This window comes from Mustela nigripes, chromosome 2 (genome assembly GCF_022355385.1).
Source record: "Mustela nigripes isolate SB6536 chromosome 2, MUSNIG.SB6536, whole genome shotgun sequence".
Taxonomy (NCBI): Eukaryota; Metazoa; Chordata; class Mammalia; order Carnivora; family Mustelidae; genus Mustela; species Mustela nigripes.
Window position 1 is genome coordinate 175,295,672 of NC_081558.1, and position 13,155 is coordinate 175,308,826.

Consider the following 13,155-nt stretch of genomic DNA (forward strand, 5'->3'; position numbering starts at 1 on the left):
GCATATTGCTAACAGCTTTGCATACTTAATGCATTTGATTTTCACAGCAGCACAATAAGACAAATGTTCTCATTATTTGCATTATATTTATAAGTAAACATAGATTTATGGAAGTTAAGGCAGGTAGAAAGACACAGAATCAACCCCACCTCCTAACTTTTTTCCCACTGTCTTTAAGTCATTATGCCCTGATTTCTCATTTTGCATGCAGACAATTCCTGCCTTCAAATTCAGATTATAAATATGCTAAATGATAGGGTCACATTTTATTTATATTTTTCTTTTTCCCACTGTTCTTACAGATAGTGCTCCTAACTGACTGCTTGATTAGTCATTTTTAAAATATTGCTATGGGATGAATTGTATCCCCTTTAAAAGATGTGAAGTCCTAACCCCCAGTAACTGTGAATATGGCCTTATTTCAAAATAGGGTCTTTGTAAATGATCAAGATAAGAGGAGTCATTAACATTGGCCCTAATCCAGTATGACTGCAACCTTACAAACAAGGGGAAGATTTTGACAGAGAGAAACATGCATATAGGGAGAAACCATGGCAACATAATGGCAAATATCAGAATGATACATTTACAAGCCAAGGAATGCCAAAGATTTCCAGCATACCATCAGAAGCTAGCAGAGAAGCATGGAACAGATTCTCCCTAATAAGCCACCAGAAGAAATCAACTCTGTCAGTAGCTTGATCTCAGACTTCTAAGTCTTCAGAACTGTGACATAGTCAATTTCTGTTAAACTGCATACTCAGTTTGTGGTACTTTGATAGAACCATCCAAGCAAACTAAACCAAACATGCTGTGTTCCCTTGCCTGAAACGAGAAATATATTACATGTAAATATGTCTGATGAAAAATATAAATGTAAATTAATGAAGTATTTTGTTTAAAATGGTGAAGGTTTGGGGGGCCTAGGAATCTTAAAATTAAAAACAGTAATAGTAAAAATATATATATTTTTAAAAATCCAGTGACTTTTAAATATAAGATCTAAAAGTCTCATAGTAAAATCAAATTTCTATTATCTCTTTTTTTTAAGAATTTAAATTTTTTTATTTTTTATAAACATATATTTTTATCCCCAGGGGTACAGGTCTGTGAATCACCAGGTTTACACACTTCACAGCACTCACCAAAGCACATACCCTCCCTAATGTCCATAATCCCACCCCCTTCTCCCAAACCCCCTCCCCCCAGCAACCCTCAGTTTGTTTTGTGAGATTAAGAGTCTATTATCTCTTTTTTAAAAGATTTTATTTATTTCACAGAGAGAGAAAGTGTGTGCACTGGAGCCCAAGCAAGGGAGGAAGAAGCAGGCTTCTTGCTGAGCAGGGAGCCAAACCCAGAGCTTGACTCCAGGACCCAGAAATCATGACCTGAGCTAAAGGTAGATGCTTAACCAACTGAGGTACCCAGGTGCCTCTATTTACCTTTTGACTTTGGAACTTAAATACAATTATGTCTTAATGTAAATGTTTTAATTTACTGAACTGCAGAGAAGAATTTGTTGTGTAGAATTTCCTAACTATAATTTTTCACAATTATATTTGATCCTTTCCAAGTGTCTAATTTTCAAGGAGACTTAAAATAATGACCAGACATATTGATACAGTAGCACATTTTAAAACTCACTCAAATTCAAACAAATAAACAGTTATGCTTCTTGGAAAATCATTTTAAAAATACAAGAGTAGTTTTAGAAGAAACTGAATTTTCATTTGGACCGAGGCTATTTTTTACTTAGGCCCAGAACAATACTTGTTTTCATATCTAAATTGAATTTGGAAAAGTTCAGGCTGCTTTCCAACAACAAACATTAAGAAAGCAATTTCATCCTTGGTCTTGGATTTCTTAAAAGCAAACTCTTATTTTGCTTATTTTCTATGGGATATTACTACCAGTTTTTCATGAACTATAAGAACCCATACATTAAGAATTATTTCAAAACTTTCCTGAGAATAATGTTGAACAGAAAACTATAATATGGAAGGTACTTAGCAAAAGCCACTAATGAAATACATAATTCAATCATTTTCATATTAGGAACATAATTGTCTAAATTCATAAGAATAATATCAACTTCGTTTAATTCTAATAGAAAAAATAAATTTTCCATATCCTTCTTAGACATTAAACCTATTGTTCTATAGAGAATCTCACTTATTTAACAATTTACAAATGCTCTGTTATGTGAAATGCTAAACTCAGACTGATTTTGTCTAATTTCATGGAAAATATTTATAAAAATACTGATAATAACCATCACTCAGAAAGAGACTCAGAATTTTTGTTCCTAACCCCAGTAAATATTTTCAGACTTAATCAAGGTCAACAATAATAGTTCCTTCAACTCTGATCCAAAGCTTCTTAATTGTTAGCTTTTAAGATCTCATTTAAAATAAATTGATGAAATAGGGTTTTAAATGTCTTCCAATTCATTTTGGCTTTTAATTTTAATGAGCATTCTAGCAAGTCACTTTAACATCCTACAACTTTTATTACATATGTAATTCAATTTACTCTATGACAATAAAAATGGACTGGTCAGAAATTATATGAGTTTCAATATTTTGCATTGAATATTATTTAGTATGTTTTCAACAATATATGAAAAACATACCAGACTTTCCTTCTACTCATTTGATCATTTCAATCTCCTTCTGTATTGGTGTGCAAATTAGCAGTAATTCATACCTAATTATGTTATGAAAATTTATATTTATGATCATGACCATACATTTCCTATACTTATAACTAAGATATAAACCTTATTTCCATATATATTACATATTTTTTCTCATTTCATTGCATTAAAACTGATTGTAGAAGTTAATGGAAAGTTTATAAATGTCAGAAGTATGTGGAAGAATTCTGACATAGTCCAGTTCATCAAAAGAGTGTTTGTGACATTATATGCTCTGTTTCAATTTCCTGTGTTCCTGCCCACCTCTTTCTTTTTTGGAAAAATCACTTTGCCTGTATAAAAGTCAGTTTTCTTGTTTATGAAGTAAACAGGCTTGACCAAAATTAATGAAAATATATTCCCATTTATGTTTAGTAATTCTGTTTTTGTTTAGGAAAATATATATTCCATTAGAATTCAGGAAATCAAAGTAAATATTTAAACTAGATTTAAATAATATAGAATAAATGTAAAATATGATAACTTTTTATTCAATTGGCTAAAATATTGTTAAAAATAATCAAATTGACTCTACAAACACCATATCTAATGCCCGTTCACATAAAGTTTGACACACGTCCAGGTGATTCCCTATGGCTATTGTGCTCAAGAACTTAGTTACTTTGATCTTCAACTCCAAAATCAAAATGAAGCGCTTTTCCTGGTGCCACAGCACAGTAATAGAGCCCTGTAGTATTTCACATGAGCAAATAGATCTTGGGTCAGCGGTGACCACATGCCTTACTCTCATCATCCATAAACCAATTGTATAGTCCAGGTAATTTATAAAGGATGAGGAGATATTCCTGGAAATAAAGGTTTTGCTTGGACAAGAGAAGTCTCCGTAACAAATCACATTATTATTTCACTTTCACAGGTAAAGGAAAGTAGAATTAGAAAAGCTAGTAAGGGGGTGCCTGGGTGGGTCTGTGGGTTAAAGCCTCTGCCTTCGGCTCAGGTCATGATCCCAGGGTCCTGGGATCCAGCCCTGCATCAAGCTCCACATTGGGCTCTCTGCTCAGCAGGGAGCCTGCTTCCTCCTCTCTCTCTCTGCCTGCCTCTCTGCCTACTTGTGATCTCTGTTAAATAAATAAATAAAATATTAAAAAAAAAAAAAAAGAAAGAAAAAGAAAACCTAGTAAGCTGTTCAAGGTTGGACAGTGACTTAATAAAGAGAATTTTTTTATTAAAAAAAAAAGACAATTTGAAACGTGCATGTTTAAACCTTAATGAAACCTCAAATATTTATATGTAGTTGTATACATTATATAAATCTCTCTCTATATATAAATATAAATTTATCTAATAAGAATCACATTCTCAGTATGTGAATATTCTTGGAAAGTGACATGCTATTATAAAATTTGATTGCTCTCTATTCTGTGTGAATAGAACCCATACATTAAGAAATAATAATAGAACAAAGCTTAAAAATTTCTACATGGTCATTTAAATGGTGTTTTAGATAGATATACACATATAAGTGACAGATTTGTTTAATTTTTTTAATTAAATGTGGTTTTATTAGTGTTTCTAGTAGATTTTGATAGCAGTTTTGGAAGTGATTCACAGCAGGCTGCCTTTGACTTAAATTTCATACCTTTAGTAAATTTTTATCAGCCATTGCTTTGGGGGGGAAAAAGATGGAACACTCAAACTGGATAAACTAAAAAGAGTTCGATAATGAGATAATTCACTCTGTCACAACAGGCTTACAGGCATCAAACAAGAAAAATTAAATAACTGGTGGCTAGTAGAGAGCTGTTACTAGCCCTAGGAATCAGTGTGCAAGGGGAGAGAACAGCTTCCGGGACCTGAAGAAGGTTTGAATGGAAAGTCCATTCTATAGTGGTCAGTATGCTACTGGTCCCTATTCAGAAGTCAGGAAACTGGGAAAATGGATACTTTCGAGGATATCCAGCCTAGTCTTTCTCTCCTGAAACTGATTGAGCTAGATGCCTCAAATTCGGATCTTCTCAGGCTAAATACCTTCACAGTGTAAATCATTTTTTATCTGTCTAGCAAAAAGGCACGTTGTTTGACTGTACTGCCCTAGGGAGGGTATTTGATTATCTGGCTGTTCACTGAGTCAAATTTCAACGAATTCTATTACTTTTCAGTCCTCCATCCCCTTCAGAAAGTCTCTGATATCTATCAGAGCAGAGCTAAAGCAAAGCATACCAATTAATTTCTTTTTAGACATGCATATGCTAAATTTCTAATTTGTATATAAGGAAATATGCATGTTTGCTTTTGTCTAGTACAAAAGGGCATATTTTTAAATTCCTCAAAAGACCTCCAAAAACAGTTAGTGTCTAAAGCAAGAGAGCCACAGAGATTATGCTACATGATTAAGACTGCTTAGATGTGGAGCTAGATCACTGGGCTAAAAATCCTGGTTTCCTCACTTATTAGTTGCGTATATTTGGAGTAACTGCCTAAATTCTCCGAGCCTCCTTTTTCACACGTGAAAGTGGAAACTAACCCATAATTTACAGAAATATTGCATGTTACATTTAGTACAGCGCCCGGAACACTAAATTTGCCATTACTGTATTAATAACTAGATTTATTTTGTTTTGCTGTATTTTATATCAGGTCATCTGCAGAAAAAAGATCACTGGCCTCCAGGAATGAATTAGAGGAAGGGGAGCAGCATTGTTGTAGAGGCAGCATTCTAAAGACGTATGTATCCTTTTCTTGTTGCTGCAACAAACTACCACATATTTAGTGGTTTAAAACAACATATAATGATTATCCTTATAGTTCTGGAGATCAAAAGTATGCAATGCAGGCGTTTGCCTTCCTCCCGCAGATATTAGGGGAGAGTCCTTGAGAGAGTCCTTTCCTTCCTGTTCTCAGCTTCTGGAGGCCACCTACATTAATTGGCTGTGGCACTTCCTCAAAGCTATCAGTGTGGCACCTTTCATTCTCTCTCGACTCTGGCCCTCTGTCCCTTCCTTGAATTATAAGGAATTTTGTCCATATATTCACCCTACTCAGATAATCCACCATAATCTCCCCTTCTCAAAACCCTTAATTTAATCACATCTACAAAATTCCCCCTGCCATGTAAGATAATAGATTTATAGGTTCTGGGGATTGGGACACAGACACCTTCAGGTGGTCGTTATTCTGTTAAACACTGATCTCTGTATTGCCATAAATGCTTCACAGATGCAATTAAGATTAATAATCAGCTGAACATAAAATAAGGATATAATCTTGGATTATCCTGGATATTGCTAACTTTGCCTATTTATGATTAATAATTTTTCAGTTGCCCTTTAAAACATATTAAGATATATAAAGGATTTTACACAACAGACATCAAATAATTTCTCTATATTTCTCTGTATATGCTCATGTCTTCCTAGGACTAATGAGTAATACACACACACACACACACACACACACACACACTACACACACACATACATATATATATAAACATAAGAAAAATAAGAGCTATTTTATGTGTGTATGTGTATATGTATATACACACATATGTATATACACATATTTACACATATATACATTTACACATATATACACATATTACACATATGTATACACATATCTTTATGTATATACACATATTTATATATACACATATTTACACTTATATGTGTGTGTATATATACATACAAGTGTATGTGTATGTACATACACATATATATATACTTGTATGTATATATATACACATATATATGTATATATACATACACATATATATATACTTGTATGTATATATATATATATACATACAAGTATATGTGTACACATACACTTGTATATCTTAACTGGTAAAGGTAAATTAAAAGTAAAAGTAAAATGGTAACTGGTTAATATTTAAATGGATTGGAGGTATTAATACATAAAGTTGGTGGGCTTTGGTCCCACATTTTTTGCGTCTCCCCACCCTTCAACCTTTGTCCTGTCAGCCCTTTTTTCTCTTCCACATTCTTTGGTTTGTATGTAGTTTTTCAGTTAATACATAGCTAATAGCTCTTATTTTTCTTAAGTTTTTAATTACTTAGGTCTATCTGGATATAAGGGTGAAAATTCATTTGATGGAAATACTTGTGTATATTTTTATATACACTTATATATAAAAATATATGTCACATATTTATATATAAAATTTAATTTTGACAGAATTAACAGAACATTTAAGAACAGATTGTAGTTTCAATTTGGCTAAGTCTTTCTTGAAAATAATTGAGAGGATGTCCCTGTACCAATGAAAGACAATCTTCCTCAAAATTGTACAAGGTAGCTGACTACAGAGTTTCTTAAAATCTGTAAGAGTTATGAAACTGTGTGGGGGTAATTATATTAATTATATCAATAGTTCCCTCCTCTCCTATTGACCACACCTCCCCACTACAGCAAATTCTTCTCATTGAGAGATGACTCTTCCAGAATTCCTTAAATGGAAAATAAATACTTTCGTGGACTACACACATGTAGATTTGAAATTACATGACATTTCCCCCCAAAACTATAAAGAGTATATTTTATAAGTTATTTATCATAACCGTAACTAAATATAAATGTTCAGAGTTAATGCCTTCTTTATACTATTTACACCCCTTTGGTCAGTTCTGCATGAGGACAGCTTAATACTTCGGGCCCTTCCACTTCTCAGGTACACCTGCTTGGCAGAGGCAGCTGGAACAGCACCAATGCAGCCCAGCAGCAATGCAGCCTGGCGTACTAATCCAAGCAGTGTCACCACTATGATCATGCCACCCACGGCGACAACCAACAAGGAAAGCAGTCAGGAAACTCCAGAATTTCCAATTTCTTTCTTTCTTTTTTTTTTTTTTTTTAAGATTTTATTTTTTTTTTATTTGACAGAGAGAGATCACAAGTAGATGGAGAGGCAGGCAGAGAGAGAGAGAGAGGGAAGCAGGCTCCCTGCTGAGCAGAGAGCCCAATGTGGGACTCGATCCCAGGACCCTGAGATCATGACCCGAGCCGAAGACAGCGGCTTAACCCACTGAGCCACCCAGGCGCCCCTCCAATTTCTTTTAACAAAGTTGAATGATTCTAAAATATCTGAATGAAGGATGCCTGGGTGTCTGCCTTGGCTCAGGTCATGATCCTGGGGTCCTGGGATCGAGCCCTACATTGGCCTCCAGCCCTACATTGGGATGCTTCCTCATCAGGGAGTCTGCTTCTCCCTCTGCTTCTGCCCCCTTCTTGTGCTCACTCTCTCTGTCAAATAAATAAATAAAATTTTTAAAAAAATATCTAAAACAGAGTGCCACTGCACAGAAAGTGAGCGTTCAATCCACAGCATGTTTGTCCAAGAGCTCCTCTGCCCACTTCTGTCAGTAAAGAGAGCTGGTCATCAGAGGAGACAAATCCAGGGAGATGGCAGATTTGGGTGCTCTGGGCTGTGAAGTGTTATACTTTTAGATTTGCTTTAGAAAACCTACATTTAAAAAAGAGTCATCAAGGGAATGAGCCTCCACTGCCTTGACTTTGATGACATCCCAATTCACAATGTCATCTCTGCTCTGTTTGCCAGTGAAAGCGGGCAACAACTATCTTGTGTTTGTTTGGTGGTTGTAATTTCAGGTCTGTCCCTCTTCTTACATTGTGCTCATTCAAAAGGAAGAAAGGAGATATATATGATAATCATTTTCACTTAACTAGTTTTTATTTCTGGCAGGTAAATGTAGATGGTAGTGCTGGCATAATCTCTGCTTCTTCTACCTTGAGATGCAAAAGACTCTCCTTATACCCCATATTTGAGTAGAAGAGGAAACCGGAAATCTCTGATGAGACTGTTGTAATTATGAATCTCAATGAATAAAAACTGCTTGGATGGTTTTCCTAAAATATATATATTGTTGTCCCACCAAATTTAGAATTTATAAAGTATAAAGTGCCTACTATCCATTTTACTAATGTTTATGTGTATATCTGAAAAGAGAAAGTCAGGGAATGGTGAATCAACAAATTTACATGCAATTTTTTATTATGTAGCTCTGATGACAGTATCTTTTCCCAGCTACATGTCTTTGTATAATTAGCTTCAATTATTATATTTTGCTTATTTATTTTAATAATTTCTTTATGTTTTAAAGAAATTTTAGAGTCACAGCAAAGCTGAACAGGGTTCTCATATGTGCTCTTTTCCCACACACACACAGCCTCCCTCACTATCAAATCCCCCCTGCATAGGAATGGAACATTTGTTACAATGTCACACCATTACCACCCAAAGTCCATAATTTATGTTAAGGTGTATTATGTGGGCTTTGAAAAATGTATAATGACATTTGTCCACCAGTACAGTATCATAAAGAATAGTTTCACTGACCTAAAAATTCCCTGTGCTCTACTGATTCTTCTCTCCCTCTCACTAAAGCCTCAGCAACCACTGATCTTTTTACTGTTTCAATAGGTCTACCTTTACTATGGAAACAGTAAAAACATTAGTATTTATATAGTTTAAGTCATCAATATGTAGCCTTTTAAGATTGGCTTCTTTTGTTTAGTAACAGACATTTAAGTCTCCATGAATTTTCCTGGCTTGATCACTCATTTCTTTTTAGTGGGTAGACATCAGGATAAACACAAGGCCTTCTATTAACTTTCAGTGAGATATAAACAATTATTACCTTTATCAGTTTCTCTTTTTAATTACCTTTATCAGTTTTAAAGTCTTTCTATGTTTGTCTTTGTTCTCTGATAGTCTGGTAAGAATACTGATAATAAAATTTTGAATCAGGTTTAAGAGTATTTGATTTTAGATTTGACTGGTAAATGAAACCATAATTTAGTAAATGCTTTATGTTTTAAAGCATGTTCTTTTTTTTTTTTTTTAAAGATTTTATTTATTTATTTGACAGAGAGAGATCACAAGTAGGCAGAGAGGCAGGCAGAGAGAGAGAGAGAGAGGAGGAAGCAGGCTCCCCGCTGAGCAGAGAGCCTGATGCAGGACTCGATCCCAGGACCCTGCGATCATGACCTGAGCCGAAGGCAGCGGCTTAACCCACTGAGCCACCCAGGCGCCCTTAAAGCATGTTCTTATTCCTATTAGTATTAGAGACATATTGCTTGCATAAACTTTTGTCATTTAAATATTTTTTGCATTACCATGATATAGATTGCTACTATGAGAGTTCTTGATTGTTCTCCTTTAAAATTGTATCTGCTACACAAATACAATATTTTAAATTAATCTTGTGTTACTTATTCAGCCTTCTTTCCACTTTTAAATTCTATTATGGTGCTGGGAAAATTGGACAGCCACATGCAGAAAAATGAAATTGGAACATTTCCTTACACCACACACAAAAATAGACTCAAAATGGATGAAGGACCTCAATGTGCGAAAGGAATCCATCAAAATCCTTGAGGAGAACACGGGCAGCAACCTCTTCGACCTCTGCCGCAGCAACATCTTCCTAGGAACAACGCAAAAGGCAAGGGAAGCAAGGGAAAAAATGAACTATTGGGATTTCATCAAGATCAAAAGCTTTTGCACAGCAAAGGAAACAGTTAACAAAATCAAAAGACAACTGACAGAATGGGAGAAGATATTTGCAAACGACATATCAGATAAAGGACTAGTGTCCAGAATCTATAAAGAACTTAGCAAACTCAACACCCAAAGAACAAATAATCCAATCAAGAAATGGGCAGAGGACATGAACAGACATTTCTGCAAAGAAGACATCCAGATGGCCAACAGACACATGAAAAAGTGCTCCATATCACTCGGCATCAGGGAAATACAAATCAAAACCACAATGAGATATCACCTCACACCAATCATAATGGCTAAAATCAACAAGTCAGGAAATGACAGATGCTGGCAAGGATGCGGAGAAAGGGGAACCCTCCTACACTGTTGGTGGGAATGCAAGCTGGTGCAGCCACTCTGGAAAACAGCATGGAGGTTCCTCAAAATGTTGAAAATAGAACTGCCCTATGACCCAGCAATTGCACTATTGGGTATTTACCCTAAAGATACAAATGTAGTGATCCAAAGGAACACATGCACCCGAATGTTTATAGCAGCAATGTCCACAATAGCCAAACTATGGAAAGAACCTAGATGTCCATCAACAGATGAATGGATCAAGAAGATGTGGTATATATACACAATGGAATACTATGCAGCCATCAAAAGAAATGAAATCTTGCCATTTGCGACAACATGGATGGAACTAGAGCGTATCATGCTTAGCGAAATAAGTCAAGCAGAGAATGACAACTATCATATGATCTCCCTGATATGAGGAAGTGGTGATGCAACATGGGGGCTTAAGTGGGTAGGAGAAGAATCAATGAAACAAGATGGGATTGGGAGGGAGACAAACCATAAGTGACTCTTAATCTCACAAAACAAACTGAGGGTTGCTGGGGGGAGAGGGTTTGGGAGAACGGGGTGGGATTATGGACATTGGGGAGGGTATGTGCTTTGGTGAGTGCTGTGAAGTGTATAAACCTGGTAATTCACAGACCTGTACCCCTGGGGATAAAAATATATGTTTATAAAAAATAAAAAATTAAAAAAAAAAATTCTATTATGGGTACTAAAATGTGACTCAGACTGTTGTGGTTTATTTCCTAGAGATATCAAGTATTATTAACATCTCTTTTTGGACAAGATATGTTATAGACCGTGTGTGTCTTGATCATCTGAAGATCCCACTTGAATTTGAAGACTCATTATAACACTTTTCTTAACCCTAGTTCATATTCCCTAAATGTTATGTACATACATAAAATACATTATGTATTTTTAAATAAATTTTGTATTTTATACAGAATGTATTTTATGTATAAAATATATATTATACATTATTTAGAGAGTATTTGAAAACATAATTTTTGAACCTCAAAGGATTTAGTGAATACTAATTCACCTTCCAAACAACCATTTGCATTGGATTATGTGTGAATTGTGATATTTTACAGCTAAAACCCAAGGAGTAAATAAATAATTTAATCATTCTTATATAACCAAGTATTCTCCTTCGTTATGAATGAATGGCACATCTCACCTGAGAGAAAGAGGAAACTTGCTCCATGAGAGTATTAGGAAGCACCCAAAGACAATGATGTTTTCCATCCCAGGCTCAGTTATTTGCAACTCATTTACAATTCTGTCTTTGTAAACCTTCAGAAATTGATATATAGCATCTATTTAAGGAGAACTTATTAATATAAAAGGGATTAACTTGGCTCTTGAATTTCAAACGTTATCTTAATTAAATTGGTATTCTTGTACTACATGTGCCTGGGGGCCTGGGAAATAGATGAGTTCTGTAAATCAAAATATTAATAATGCACATGAATTTTAGTTTATGAAATGTCTCTGGATCCCCAGATATAGTAAGAACTATCTTAATCTAGTTTGTGTTTTCATCAGGGTGCATTTTTCCATTATTTTCCAACTTTCTGGACATGGCTCATAATTGCACTGATCTTTTGATTTTGTTAGTTCACTATCGCTATAACCAAGTGTTTCTTATAGTCTAGAAGTTATTTGAAACATATTTCACTATAAATGAGGTAAGTATATATATGTTCATGTGTGTATATAAATGTATATATAGGTGCAAATAGAATTCCTTTTCAAAGATTTGCAGATTTTAAAGTATTTAAATTCCTAGAAAAGGTGCTATGGTACTGCTTTTAATCTTTAATATAGATTTTTCTGTTAACATAATGATTGAAAGTAAATGGTTTCCAAATGAATATAGGTATTTGTTCATTCTAATTATTTATCTCCTTCCTCTTTCACATATATGTCTCATTTGTCAGAACACATAGTCCTTGATTAGTGTTCTTATATTTCATTCACTCAATGTCAAATATTAAAAATGTAAGGATTTCAGGATAATAGTGCTTTTTTATTATTTATGTGCATGGTTTATATAATGGTTTTATTAACTGGGTTATGGATATTTGTGATCTGTTAATTGAATCACTAAATTATAAAGAACACTAAATATAAGAACTCTCAAAGATGCTGAGACCAAATATGTGTCTATTGCATGTGCAATGTATATATAGATGCATTTACTAGTTCTCTCTCTTCCATGAAATCTAGTCAGAGGTTAGTTTACATAGGTTTGTTTTGTTTTGCTTTGTTTAATATGGAATGCTTCATGAATTTGTTTGTCATCCTTGCACTGGGGCCATGCTAGTCTTCTCTGTATCGATCGTTCCAGTTTTAGTATATGTGCTGCTGAAGTGAGCACTAGCTTACATAAGGTTTAAGAAGACTCTATAAATGAATCTGAACTTAAATTTCAGGTTATATGTATCACAATACTCATTCAATGCTTGTAGGTAATAAACATATTCTTCCAATAAATATTCATTAAGTGCAGATAATGGCATTGTGGTTGTGGTGGTGTTATATAGAACACAAAGTCAGAAAATAAATTCTTCATGCCAATATGGAGATTATATCCTGGTAAGAA

General features: G+C 34.4%; 1 non-coding gene across 1 annotated transcript; it reads right to left on the reverse strand.

Moving 5' to 3' along the window:
- Positions 1-12,819: 12,819 nt before the first annotated feature.
- On the reverse strand, positions 12,820-12,930 carry LOC132012679 (U6 spliceosomal RNA). The gene has a single exon (XR_009402681.1). It is a non-coding gene; the product is annotated as a U6 spliceosomal RNA (small nuclear RNA).
- Positions 12,931-13,155: the final 225 nt, after the last annotated feature.